The sequence below is a fragment of the Staurois parvus genome, unplaced genomic scaffold, assembly GCF_062004578.1.
Source record: "Staurois parvus isolate SC_StPar_1 unplaced genomic scaffold, SC_StPar_1.0 ptg000850l, whole genome shotgun sequence".
NCBI classification, from domain to species: Eukaryota; Metazoa; Chordata; class Amphibia; order Anura; family Ranidae; genus Staurois; species Staurois parvus.
In genome coordinates, this window is record NW_028318646.1 from 2,595,872 (window position 1) to 2,611,475 (window position 15,604).

Sequence of the window (15,604 nt, forward strand, 5' to 3'; positions counted from 1 at the left end):
AAATAAAAAAAATTGCCACTCTCCAATGCATGTCTTGTCCCGTTACTTCACTACTACCAAATGATAGGTCTGGCAGATGAGAACTCATATATACAAAGGAGCAGGGTCTTCTGGGTGATGTCATTGACCAGATGTAGACATGAGCATATGTCAATGTTTTCACTTGGATGCATATGACATCATTGACTAAATATGGTTTGTATTGAACTGATCCCTAGTAGCCAGGTAAGGGAGGACAATGGGTGCTCAGCCTCTCTTTCTTTTTTCTTCATACAAGACCATTGTGGTTGGAATATTAAGAGAAACGCCACTCCTTTTTCTCCCTTTTTTTAAATAAAAATGTACCTTCACTTTAATTTTTAGGCATTACTTGACACTGGAATTAAATTTTATTTACACTATTAGGGGTTCAGCGACCACTTAGTATTGTAAATTATTGCTGCTTTGGGAACTGCTTTTATCTTATGTTTGTGAAACAGTGTTTAGCATCAACAGATGCTTTTTCTTTCAGTGATAATAGGCCAGCTTTGACTGGTAGAAAGAAATTGACCGGTAGTTTGATGACGCTGTTCTTGCTGATGCAAAACTGACCCACACAGGCCAATTTCTATCAAGCTTTCATTAAGAATAAATAAACTTCAGACGATACAGCAGTGTACATAATTGGCCAAAAGTGCTAGAGTCAAAGATAAAAAAAAAAATATGTTACTGCATGAATTAAGAGGTCACAGTGTAAATTTGGCCAGCAGCAGGACAATTTAAATGAAAAAGCCTAGGCCCAAATTTACTAGACACAAAAGCCACTGGTAGGGGTTTTACCACAAGAATCATGGTACTGCAAAAGAAATAGAAGTGCAAAACTGGCCAACAGAAGGTCAGTTTCAATCAGGGATAACAGGCCTAAACAGGCTTTTATTTTTACCTTGGGGATAGGGGGAGCAGTAAATATGGGTGATAGAGTGAGGTGATTTTGGTGCACACTGATTTTGCTCTTAATTTTGAGGTTTCTTTTTTTTACATTCCAAATATTCACCGGTGTGCAGTAAATAAAAGGAAAACAACCAGAACAGATCGGCAACAAAAATAATGCTGTGCTTTGAGCACCGAAAAACTCTTTAGAGAAGGCTTATAGCAAAAAAACCTAAATCTAAATAACTTAAACAAGGACCTACAAACATACAATAAAAAACAATATATCCCCAGAATAAATGAGAAGGCCAAAATAATACCCTCTGAAACATAAACTCACTTTTTAAAGAGAAGTCCTCCTGTACAAAAGGAGTTTAATGTAAAAGTCCCATCAACATAAAATAAAAAACAATATATTCTCAAAAAAAAAAAAACCCAATTTATTGTGCCCTGAAATAAAAGCCTATTTATTTAGAAGGAAGTCTTGCAATAAAAAAGGTTTGCTAAGAACAGGACAGCAGCTAAAAGTGACTGCTGATATTATATCAACCACAGAATAAAATTAAAGACAAATAAGTCAACAACAATAAATCCACAAAATGCTGCAAAGGGGTTGATTACTCAGTTAGCAATCAGAATCAAAGAACATTTCATTTTTCCCTACACAGTTTCTCAGCATTTCTCTATAACAGCTTCCAATACACTGACAATATAGCAATTCTTCCTTGTCTCACTTTTTTTTAATTTGGGGGCTCGCACATAACATAACATATAAAAAACAGTATTGGCCCTTCTAAGCCAGCTGGCATAAGTTCAAAGACCCTTGCAGTGCATTATGGTCACAAAGAAATTGGCCCGGAGAATTCCCACATTAGCTCACAGGGACTATGAACCATGAACATGGAGATTTCACCTCAAACTCATGATAGCACTGAACTCAAACTTATTACTGCCTTAAGGTATATATATGTATATATATATATATATATATATATACACCTAAAGCAGTATTAACCCCAAAAGCAAACACTTATTATATTGCATCTTACCAGTTCTTAGATGTGATGTCTACATTCATTTCCTTCTCTAGGTTTTCTTTCTTCTATTTTCATCTGGTGATCCAGCCAGTAAGTGTGTTGTTTTTCAACAGAAAAGCTCACTTGCAGTTACAAGGATGAGACAGACCATTTACCACTGCCAGGGTGCTTAAAATGATCAGTTTTTATTTATTCATGTAAAAACTGTTTGCTGTAACAGCTTATAAATGTTAGCTGGAGTTCGGATTCAATTTGTGTCTAAATCTGCTAGTACTTCTAACACTCCCATCCCCTCAGACTGACAATGCCACTGTCCAAAGCTGCTCCCCTGTGCTCATTCATAGAGTGCTGGGAGCACTCTAATACAGGAAGTGTGTTACTGGACAGATCACCAGGTGAAAACAGAGGTAAAAAAAGAAAACTAATGCAGCAATCACATCTAATGATTAGTAAGCTGCCATATATTACATTATTGGCTTTGAGTTTAATACCACTTCAAACACACATTTACATTATGTGACAGTGTGAGGCCCTGCCACATTGTGAGATTAGGAAAAGGAGGTAAGGATGACACATGATTCTCAAATCTGCAGTTTGAGAGGCTCCAGAGTGTTTATTGTGAGCAGAGAAAACTCTGTTGTAAATCTTCTCCAGGTTTGTAATCCCAGATTGGAGACAGTAGTTTGAAGGTTCCAAAGTGTCTTGGGTGGGATGGAATCTTTAATCTGGAGTCTGGGCATAACTAGACACCTGCAGCCTGTGTGAGTGCACGGATGTGCGCGGTCATTATAAGTCAGGTCTGAGAGTAGCTCAGAGCAATTGCTGTCATTCAGAGACACAGCCTTGGAGTGAAGATAGTGGTGTGCCCCAGCCAGGAGGGGTGGCTTGCTTGGGAGGCAAGACCCCATGTTGAGGGGCTTCTTACCCATAGCACTGGGAAAGTTAGGACAGGGGGTTCTGGTGGAAGTCTGGGCTCCCAAGGAGTGTGTGAGTCAAGGGCGGACTGACCATTTGAGCAAGGTACCATGGGGCCCCAGGAAATGCCCCTGGTACCTTTTATAGGCTTTTTTGGGTGTGCTTCGAGTGTGGGCAAAGACACAGGGTCCCCATGATCCCCTATTGCCCAGAGGCCCCATGAGTTATAAGTACGCCCCTAGTGTGAGTGGTAAACCCTATTAGCGGGCCAGGAGTGGGCCCGAACAGCAACATGCTGTGAAAAGAAGGCTGAGGGAGCCTGAGGAACCTGTGGTCAGGGAGACCATTGCTAACAGCAGTGGAGAGGCTGAAATGTAGCCAGGTGGGCTAGCATTTTTCATTGTTGTTTGTTGGACAAAACCCCTACTTAGGCATCCTTGTAAAGACTTTGCTTTTCTTTTGAATAAAAGTGGGCTAACAAGCCTTTAAAACACAGTTCAGATTGATATGGACTTCAATAAAGAAAACACTTCTGCCACTGAGCTAATCATACCATATTGCCATTATTATATTATTCACCTGATCCATTTACTCTGCACAGGCATTCATCTTTAGCCTTACCACTGTATGTGTTTGTTATTCCGATATTGATATTTACTCCTTATTAGTACAGCTAGCCATACACTAGTAGGATTGTGTTCAACAATTTTCATTTTTCAAATTTTGATTACATTTTCTAATGGTCAGCAGGGTCCAATTGTCACCTGTTTTCAACCATAGTGGTGAGAAAATGTGAAAGAGAAGGATGTAAAATGTTGCTCATGTGAACAAATTTCTAACAGCGTATGTGGTTTTGGTTCTGAAAATTCAATTTATACCAAAATCGAATGTTAAAAGCAAACTAAGAATTTTAAATTTTAAATTTGCAAGGAATTTCAAATGATATTTGTCACGTTTCTGCTGGCATTATCAAATGTACTAAATGTACTAAAATCTTAAACTGTATATACTGTAGCTATCATGCTCAATGTTCCTAAATAACAGATCAGAAAAATATCTTTACATGTTCTGCTTGTGTAGCATTCCTGTTTATCTGGAGTCTGATATATTTATTGCATATTGGACCTGCTAGGCTTGCAGCTTCTTGTTGGTAGGGGCCATCCCAAGCAGGCATTCATTCAGGGCACAGGGTCATAAGCTTTGAATAAATATAAAGTTATCATTCAGTTACATTTTTAATAGAAGCTATGAACACTTAGAATAAGTACTGTATTAACAAAATGGCACACACATAGGGACCCTAAAAAATCTGGAAAGAACTGTATTGTAACTCTATTGTATGACACTTTAAATACTTCTCTATCTATTTACTCACTATCAAAGCCTCAGAAATATTTAGTTTTGAACAACTAAATGTTAATAACTGTGGTTAGGCACAGAAAGATTTGAGCTGTCCAGGTGTCAAACAAAAATGTGTGTTGTAGAAGTGTTTGTAATTAATGGCAACTATCACATTGTCATTACAGTGAACTATTACTGTGTCATGTTACCGAGTCTTAAGGCAAATTTACCTTCCACGGTAAAAGTCAAATTCCATAGAGATAAAATCTCAGAAACACCTGGACACCAAAAGACAAAGTGTTATTCAGCCTTATTTATTTCCTCTTTGTCAGGTTGATGGATGATTTATTTGGTGAGAATACGCAGGGATGAAAAATAATCACATAAACATCAACATACAAACAGTCCATTTGTTAATGATTTTCTTTACAGTATATAAAGCCTAGCATAATTTAAATTTTTTTTTTAATATGAAAAAAGGCATTATGATAAAAGAATCTCCAGTGTTTATAAAAGTTAAGGACACAGAGTTACAAAATTGGTTGCTATAAAGGGTTCATAAATTAATAATCACATCTTCAGGTTTGAAAATGTGATACTTCATAAGAAATTAGTCATTTAGCACCTTCAGATTTCCCATAATACCTGTCTTAAAAGTTTTTTCAACTCGGGGATAGAGACTGTGGAATAATTGTGTTGTATTTTGCTGATTGTTGTAAACAAATTAGAATCCATTTATAATTAGTTGTAAAGGGATAGTTCACCTTTAATAGCCATTTTCCAAAAAACCCTCCATGTATTCCAGGATCCCTAGCATATTACATAACACCAATCTGCTATTCAAATACAGTAGTTGCTCCTGTCCACCTCCAAACATTGGTTGTGTGCAATCTGTCTGAAGAAATCTGCTTAGCAGCTGACCTCCCTCTGTAGAAATTTTAGAAGTGTGTTCCCAGTGGCCACTGTGTTTCAATGCATTTTTTACATTATAGAGTTAGTATTATTAGTATACAGTATTTATATAGCGTTAAAAGGTTTGCTCAGCGCTGCACATTATATTGGGGACAGTACATGAGACAATACAGTAACAAAACAAAACACGAGGGGTTCAAGGGCCCCGCTCTTTTGAGCTTACAATCTAGGAGGGAGGGGATAGTGGTACAGGAGGAAGTGGCTGTGGGGGATGGAGTGGTAGGAGGAGTGGAGGAGATCGGCTGTTAAGTGAGGGTGGGGGAGGCTTCCCTGAAGAGATGGGTTTTCAGGGTGCGCCTAAAGGTGAGGAGGGTAGGTGACAGTCTGATGGTTTGGGGTAATGAATTGCAGAGGATGGGGGAAGTCCAGGAGAAGTCCTGCAGTCGGGCGTGGGAGGTGGAGACCAGGGAGCTAGAAAGTAGGAGGTCTTGTGAGGAGTGAAGATTACGGGTAGGGTGGTATTTGGGTATCAGGTCGGTGAGGTAGTTTGGGGCAGTATTATGAATGGCTTTGTATGTCTGTGTTAGTAGTTTGAATTTAATGCGTTGGGCAATGGGGAGCCAGTGGAGGGAATGACAGAGGGGGGTGGCAGAAGCGAAGTGGTTGGTGAGGTGGATGAGTCTGGCCGCTGAGTTCAGGATAGACTAAAGCAGGGATAGCCTGTGTTGGGGTAGGCCGGTGAGAAGGGAGTTGCAATAGTCCAGATGTGAGATAATAAGGGAGTGAACGAGTTGTTTAGTAGTGTCTGGGGATAGGAAAAAACGTATTTTGGAGATGTTGCGGAGGTGGAGCCTGCATTAGTTTGCCAATGATTGTACATGGGGTTGGAAGGACAGTTCTGAGTCTAGAGTGACACCTAGGACTTTGGCTTGCGGGGTGGGACGGATGGTGGCGTTGTTGGTCGTGATGGAGAGGGTGGGGGGGAGAGTTAAAGTCTACCTATGTACAAAGCATAGATGATCATACTGGTGAAGTTTCAAATCATACAATTGGTGCAGCTGGTAACTGGGCTGAGTGCAAAATGTAATTTGATCATCTGCTTATTTCTGTTAAAAGAGCATGACAAATAGTGAAAACCCTCACCTCTGATTCCCAATATTGTTTCATTTCAGAAGAAAAGTTGCTTTTACAAGAAAATCATCATTTATAGTTAGTTTAATAGGTGAGAACAAATTGGTAAAAGCCCTGGCTGCATTTAGATATGGTGTCAGGGGAAGGAGTGGGGTTACAGTGCTGAGGCAACATAATGAACTGTGGCTGAAGAAGGCAGAACAAGACAGGTGCATCATGAAGTTTCCTGCCATCTCATACTGACTTGGGCACTGAGAATACTAGATGGCCATGGGGAAAATGATTTCATAAAGATCTTGCTGAGCTACAAACACAGCAAATCAGTATTTTAATGGTTAATTTCTCCCAACCATTGACTTAAAAAAATGTGAGAATTTTTTTTTTACAAACTTTCAATAAAAATATGGATGGTTGGCGACCCTATAAAAATTGGGGGATTTCTTGGGGAAGTAGCAAAGAAAGCACAGGGGCTAGAACTTTGGTGAAAAAATGGATTTATGAAACTGACCAAATGATAAGGATATAAACTGGATGAGTTGAGGACCCACAGCAAAACTAAAAAAATCACTAATGTGGTAGAAAAATGGGGGCATGAAAATATGCCTCGTTGATGTTAACAGAGGCTGCAAAATTACTTGATGAAGGGAGGCTATTACAGATCTGGTGGATTTCATACAGAATTTATGGGACCTAATGAAGGCATTCAGGGCCTTGATATCCAGAATGGGGCATAAGCCTCTTTCTGCAACTGTTAAAAGGTTAGAATTAAACTTCTAAAACCTTTCTGAACAGGAACTGGGGCAATAACCCTTTTTTCGGGAAGAGCCACATGGGCTGCATGGGTGTCTGTTAAACTGAGCATTGACAGAGTCAAAAATTTGGAAGACATTAACTGAGAAGAGGGTTGGGAAAGGAAGACCAACTAGTAGAATGTTTAAAACCAACTCCCACACCAAAGTATCTGAGCTGCTATCTGTCCAAATATTCCGAAAGGTTAATGTATGTCCCCCCACTTGAAAAATGGTGGCACCCTTCATCATAATTAGGACTTGTTTGGAAGTTTGGGAGATTTAGATTTCGGGGCCTTGGAAAAGTGATCTTAAGCCTTTTCAAGGACCCTAGACATGTAGCAACACTAGAGGAAGCTTCAAAGTGTAGCAGCACTTGGGTCCTTCAAAGCTATTGCAAAGGATAAAGTGATCTGGATAGCTGAGGCCAACTCAGCAGCCTGTAGATGAAGTCTTGAATGAAGACAAAAATAATCTCAATTAAGATAAAAATAGCTAGTAAATCAGTTAAACATTTCTCCGTAGCTGCAACCTTGTGTTTTCATGGAAATGCATACCAGTCTCAGCAGCTGCTGTAGCAATTCTGATTTCTAATAAACATATGTGTTAATACTGTCATGGCAGATGGGGACAGGACAGAGGTGAAAATATGATGGTTTTTCAAACTGCAAGTTCCTGTTTAGAGCATTGAGAGATAAAGTGTAATGATTTTAAAATATTGCTTGCTGAAAAAAGAAAACAATATAAGAAAATATTTACAAAAAATGATATTGCAAACATAAACAAACAACAGTAACAGTGGGGAAAAAAAGCAAAAGTACAAGGATTTTCCTGATCTGTGATTCCAGCAGGGTCTAGTTCAAAGCAGCTTAGTTTCAGTCTGGTGGTAAGAGCTCCAGGTTTCAATCTTAGCAGCTTTTTGTGGACCTTCTATTGGGTGTCACTAAGCCAAACCACATTTAGATACTCCCCTGCCCTGCTTGAGTTGTATCAATGGAATTCATGATATTGCCAATATTTTACAATCTTCTGCTAAGAATGATTTTTTTGGAATTTATTTTAACCTGTCTGCATCTAAATTTGAACTGTTCAATTTTACAATTTGGTTTCTGAATTATGAACTTTTGGAAACCCTTTTGAAAAAAGGGTTACAGTTCTGTACAGCCCTCCATCTTTTTATTCACTTTGAGGGTTGGTTCTCATTATTGTCACAGAGTCATGTTTGGATTGAAAGGGGTTATCTCAGGCTAGTCACTGTTTTTTTGTTTGATAATGTCCAAATTCTACTTGTGGTGGTAGTATAAACCAAATGTCAAAAAATCCTGTATCCCTCCATAAATGAAGAAAGATTTTAGCTTTCAGATCATTTCCAGCTGTACATACCTAAAGAGTTATTGTACCTTTGGTGTAGTTGCATTGATGTTTTGGTGCCATTATACTCTAGCCCAGGGGTGGACTGACCATTTGAGCACTCAGGCACTGCCCGAGGGCCCGGGGTCAGTAGGGGGCCCCATGAGATGCCCCTGGTACCTTTCATTGTCTTTTTCATAGGCTTTTTTGGGTGTGGGTGAGGACACAGGGGCCCCATGATCCCCTATTGCCCGGGGGCCCCATGAGTTGTCAGTCCACCCCTGCTCTAGCCCCCACCCCTCACACCCTGCTTGCAATACACTTACCTGTCCTTGATTAGGTTATTTAGAGATCTTGCCTTTGCAGCCAGTAACAGAGAACAGGATATGAAATATCCTGAACAGGACTGATTGGAGAGTGCAGAGCACATGCATAGGCCTGTCTGGGAAGACCATCACAAGTGGATGTGCAACACTGACAAGCTGCACAACCAATTTTTTTTTGGATCGGGAACAGGTGAGTTGTTATAGTACCGTCCTCCTTGTGGGAGGCTCATCTAAGAGGTGTAGAGTCTAAGTATCAATTGGTTTTAACCAGAGTTCCTGGTGGTAGAGATGGGTTTAAATGTGTGCTGGTACCAGGTTGCCCACGTTAGGATCACCCCACTAAAGGATGATCAGGGACCAGGAGGCGACAATGTAACAATGGTATACCAGGGAGTGACTAGAGATTGGTTGGGTCTAGGCCGAGGTTGGAACCTGGCAGCCAGAACTGAAGAAGAGGTCAGGACAATTTGAGTCAGAAACAGGGAAGACAGCAGGAGAAAGGTCATGGAAATCCAGGTCAGCAATATGCAAAACAGTAAAAGATAGGTCAGATTCAAACAGAGTGTCGTTGGGCAGGCAGAAGGAAAGGTCAATCTCGGTCAGCAAAAAACAGACAAACAACCGTATAGTATAGTTCATTTGCACACAGCATAGTAGCTGGAAAAAAAGACACATCACCAGTCAGATCCTGGATTAAATACCCCTTTGGGTCGGAGAACACACCAGGCAAAGCTTCAGGTTGCTCTGAAAGTCCTGGAAGGGATTCTGTGAGCACTAATGGATGTCCTGGCAGAGACTGTGTGGGTGCCATTGGAAGCACTTGCAGAGATTTTGTAAGTGTCATTGAAAGTTCTGGAAGGGATGCTAGCAGGTCTGCCATTGGAAGTACTGGCAGAGATTTTGGAAGTCCTAGCAGGGATGTTGTGAGCAACATTGACAGTACTGGCAGATTGGTAGGTGTAGCAGCTAATGTTGGAAATGCAGAGAAGGGTAGTGGTACACAATAATACACTCCTATCACCAGTAGTAGGCGCAGTTACACTCTCTAAAAAGAGATTAGAGGAGGAGTACAAAATGTGTTATGAAATCCACAGTATATTGCCCTTACATAACAGTAGGTGCGCAAGTAGACTGACAAAATGCTGTTTCAGTTGGAAAATACTTGGGGTAGATTGCCAAGCCCACAATAGAGCATTATTTCTTTAAAATATAAAATTTTTGCAGCCCTCTTTTGGCAGGGGTTATGCGAAATGACCCTCCCCAAACAGGATAGTGCACCAAACCTGTAGGTAAATAAGAGAACCCGAACCTTCGCTAAGTGGAAGAGTTGTTTTACTAATAAAGTCGGCAGTGCCTCCTCCCAGGACAGGGCCTCTGTGACCAGAGGATATTATTTTCCTGACAAATTAAGCAGTAATCTAATCAATGTAATAAAAGGAACTAATGCAACCAGTATACCAGTAGCAATAACCATAGGTATATAGATACACACTGACATGGGAATAATATGAGTTTTACATAATAAACGTTTAATAATAGTACATACATCCAATGTACAGATAGGAATTATGAACAAAGGGCCTGATAGGATTCTCATTCTGCTCTGACTGTCCTATAAGGCTGCATAACCTTTGACCTTCTGTCTGGACAGTGCTGATTGGCCCTGTGCTGATGACATGCACCATCCCAAAGAAAAAGAAAAACTCTCTAGCAATACACACTAAATTGAGCATGTGCAGAGTGACTCCTAGAGCTATGTACTATCAGCAGATGCATTACGAACAATAGAAGAAGGGGAGGTCAGGGGTTCTGCATCCTCCTAGAGCCAAATGAAAACTCCTACACGCTTTAATTAGTGCTCAGCTGGACACTAATAGAAGTTACAATACTGTTCTAACTGCTGATGAGGAAAGGTATTTAGCAGTTTATATTTACTAAAATAATTGCACTTCCATGTTAAGTGTACTGTGGGAGACCAGATATAGTGAATGCAGGAACCTGGATATAGTAACACTATAAGTGAACCATAGACTACAACTTTGGTTGCAGGAAGAAAAAGAAATGTAGGATCATCCAAAAACTTGTATGTATCAATGGAAAAGGGGATGTAGTGTATTTCCAATAAAAAAAAAACATTTCCAATAGAACTAGTTCTTCTCAAAGAAAAAAGTCAGTATTGGGATTTTAGATGACCAGAATTGTTGGGGTATACACATTTGAACAATTTCTTAAATCTCTTACATTTGTCTGCACCTATCACCTGAGTGTGTGTGTGTGTGTGTGTGTGTGTGTGTGTTTTGAGACACAATACTATGTTTCTGACAAATTGGAAAGAAAAGCGATGATGACTAATTTTAATGCTACTTTTAATCTTTGGGATTTCAAAAGGCTGCTGGAAGAAAGGGATCAAAGGCTTCTTCAAAGGCTTTAGCTATAGACTCAGGACTATTAGCTTGACTGCCAATGCCACCAGGTCCCACTCTTCTATTTTAGTATACCCAAAGGAATATCAGTTTCTTCCTATTAGACCACATAAATGTCAACTTATGTGCAGGACAATGCTTGTCATTTGTATGACCACACCTTATTGGATGGTGCAGAGTGGGAATGAGTTTTGGGGGCTTGGAATTCTTTAAAAGTAGCATTGGGGGAATGGGCTGTTTAAAGATAAAGCAATACACAATTTAAAATAAAATATATTAATATGCCCCATCCAGGTCAAAGTCCAATATGAGGAAATTGATGTACAATGATGTGTCCTGTTATTTGGTCTGTAGTCACAGCAGCTAATAACAAAATGCAAACACTGTAATATTAGAATCACACTAAAATTGCATTTGCCACATGCTTGCTGCAAAAAAAATGAAGGTGAAATATGTATATCCAATTTTCATATTAAACTGATTAAAACAAATATAATATGCTTTTTGCTTTTGAACACAGTACAGAAATAAAGACATATGTGAAAAAAAAAAACCAATTCATTCCTTTTATTCCTAGGTTTTAATTAGTCTAATCTCTTGTCTTCAAAAGACCTGGGTAGTGGAAAGAAGAAGAAATACTTGACCTTAGTCCATCAGTGTAATTAGAAAGATGCTTACAGATTTTGGTCTTTCAAAATATTGCATTTTGATTGTTGGATACAAATGGAGAAACAGAAAAAGGGCACACCGACCTAGTGCATTATCGTTTAAAATAATTTATTAAAGAAACAAAAATAGGTATCATACTCACAATGGACATAATAACACAGGCATGTCAAACTGAACAAGACGTATGATCCAAACAACATCTGAGTCCATACGATGGAACCCTGGATGACCAACTGGATGACCAACTGTCTAACGCGTTTCGAGGACATAACCTCTTCCTCAGAGCCCTGAGGAAGAGGTTATGTCCTCGAAACGCGTTAGCCAGTTGGTCATCCAGGGTTCCATCATATGGACTCATATGTTGTTTGGATCATACGTCTTGTTCAGTTTGACATGCCTGTGGTACTATGTCCATTGTGAGTATGATACCTATTTTTGTTTCTTTAATAAATTATTTTAAACGATAATGCACTAGGTCGGTGCACCCTTTTTCTGTTTCTCCATTTGTATCCAACAATCAAAATGCAATATTTTGCAAGACCAAAATCATAAACGCAGTTACACTGCATCCACATTGCAATAAACACAAAGGCACAGTTGTGTTACCAGTATTTTTCTATTGCTAACTGACAGCTGAAAAAGAGTTGTTCATTTTTGGATGAGAAAGTGTGCAAATGTGAATGGCAAAGTTTATGTATCACAGACCTGGAAAAGCTATTGTAGCAGTGTAATCAAGAGTGAAGCAGACCTTGTCACCATCTTAACAAATGTAAGTATTTTGAATGTTTACTTCCAGTAATTATCTTTCAATAAATTATTTCTTATTCACACTTACTCCCATAGCAACATTGATCCTTGTACAGGATAGCGCTGTCCTTGTTTAAGAGTGTCTAATTACTGTCTGTGCTGGCCCAGCATCCCCACCCCCTCCTTCCAGCAAGCTGCGTAATTGTTAGTACAGTTTATGTAGCTTCTGGGGGGGGGAGTAAAGGGAAATACAATAGATTGTCACTTGAGTGACAGCTCTGAGTCTTCTGGGGCTGCTGACATGACATCCAAGATGGAGGCGCCCAGCAAGAATCTCAGGGAGCTTTTGGATGTCTACGCAAAGGAGGCTTTTCAGATAAATATGTTACATATGCACATATACCTATATAAAGATTTTTTTGTAGAAATAAATTGTGTGGTCATAGGATCTCTTTAACACTTTCGCTGCTAGGTCCGTACATTGTAAGGACCTGACAGCAGGGGTTTTATACACAATACAGTGGCTGCAGCCACCAGGATTGTGTATAAACTGACAAGCAGACTCCTGCAAGTGGAAGCAGTCGGCCAGCTTCCACAGCCCCGGGTACCAGTTCCATACAAGCACTCCTGCCATGCTCTGCTTGCCCATCTGAGGGCCCGGGGAGCATCATGTCGGCAGGTGGAGAGGAGAGAGGAGATTAGACGATTGTCCACTCTCTTCCTCTTTTTTCTGTGAGCCAGAAGGCAATGTGTATGATATCACTTCCGAGTTTTGGCTGTCACTTTCCCAGGCAAGAATATCTGTGGAGAGATATATTGTAATGCAATCTGCTTTGCAATACATCCAGTGGAGCCCAGAGGAGACATGCAGGGTCTTTTAGACCCTGCATGTCTCAATAAAGAAAACCTGTCACCTAGAAATCATCACATAGGGGACCTATGCACATAATATCCCCCCAAAACTTTGAGCCCCCACCCCCACATATACCAGCGTACAATCATAAACACACAAGTCAGGGCACCTAGGCGTGAAAACGTTGTTTGTGATACACATGTGACATATCGCTGACACACTGGAGAGAGAGAAATAATTGTAGCACAAGACCTCCACATAATGCTAAACCGATGACCTATAGGGGCTTTTGAAGCGTCGCCTAGAGAAAATATAGAGTACCGAAGTTTGTCACCATTTCATAGGTGCACATGAATTTAAGGCTTGGAATGTTGGACATCTATTTACTTGGTGCAACCTCATCTTTTATATTTGACCTAAAATTTCAGTAATTTATTACGTCTGTTTGCCCTAAAATTCACTTTCGTGTGTTTTTTTGCATTTCCTACAAATTCTGCATTTCCTAGACCTTTGCTGTAATATCATGTGGCATAAAAAATTGGAACTACCACTATTTTATTCTGTAGGTGTCTGCTTTCAAAAAATATATAATGTTTGGGGGTTTTGTGTAATCTTCAGGCCTAAAATGATTTTTTAAACATGTGTTCAAAAAAATGCAAAAACGGCTCTGGCAGCAAAAGGGCTGCATTAAAAAAAGTTATTGTTAAAAAATAATTAAACCTAAATGGAAAGTCTGGGCAATGTACCGGTGTTTAGTCAATTCTTTATGCAATCCATGCAATTGAGTCTCCTCTGAGTTGACATAATTTCATGCAGGTACTGTATATTTTGCCAGTGATGCAGAACAAAATCAACATAAAAAGATATTTCTTTTAGTAAAATTAGCCAGGGTATCAGTTGCATAAACTGCTTCACTTATGTTACAGTTCAGCTATCCTGCATTAACCGTTCAGCTATCAATTATCTTCCATTTCTGATGCTCTGTCATCAGCAGAGACAGTGGATGATGCCTTAACCTGATTGGCTGTTGTCACTTAACCACAGTAGAAATACGGCGGCAGGGCGGCACGGCTGGGCAAAACCACGTTTTAAAACGTGTGTTTTGAAAACAGGTAAGGGGCGCGCAAGGCACACCGCAGCGCTACCTGTCCCGGCGATCACAGCGGCGGATGTCAGTCGCCGGGTCACAGCCGGTCGTTACCGGTTATGTCCCGGCGAAAGGCGGCAATCGCTGACAGAGAGCACAGCTGCAGTAGCTGTGCTTTCTGTCAGTTCCCTGTCAGCTCCAGGACACACTGACAGGGACAGAAGAGTTTCTCTCTCCCGATCAGCGTGTCCCCGTACAGTACACACCCCCGCCCCCTAGTAAAACACTCCCCTCACACAGTTAACCCTTTCACTGAATAATAAAGTTAACCCCTTCCTCCCCAGTGCCATTAGTACAGTGTCAGTGGGTTTTTTTTTTGCACTGATCACTGTATTGGTGTCACTGGGGATGTCAGTGACCCCAAGTCAGTACCCCCCAATGCCAGAATGTCCGCCCCAGTCCTGCAGTCGCGCCATAAGTCACTGATCGCCGCCATTATTAGTATAAAAAAAAACCCTAAAAATCCCAGTATCTTTCCCGCCGTTTGTAAACGCTATAACTTTCACGTAAACCAATTAATTTACACGTATTGGGTTTTTTTTTTAGCAAAGACATGTCGCAGAATGAATTTTGGCAGAAATTTATGACTAAATTTGATTTTTAAATTTTTTTTTACTGGACATGTTTTATAGCAAAAAGTCCAAAATATTGTTTTTTGTCCTCAAAATTGTCAGGCTTTTTTTTTATAGCGCAAAAAATAAAGACCACACAGGCGATCAAATACCACCGAAAGAAAGATCAATTTGTGGGAAAAAAAGCATGTAAATTTCATTTATGTACTATATTGCATGACCGCACAATTGTCCATTAAACTAGCGCAGCGCTGTATAGCAAAAAAATGGCATAAATTGCAGTATCTATACCATAGTTTGTAGACGCTATAACTTCCACACAAAGCAATCAATATACACTTATTGGGATTTTTTTTACCAAAAACATGTAGCAGAATACATTTTGGCCTAAATTTATAACCAACTTTGAGTTTACTATATATTTTTTATAGCTGAAAGTAAAAAATATCGTTTTTCTTCAAAATTTTTGGCCTTTTTTTGTTTA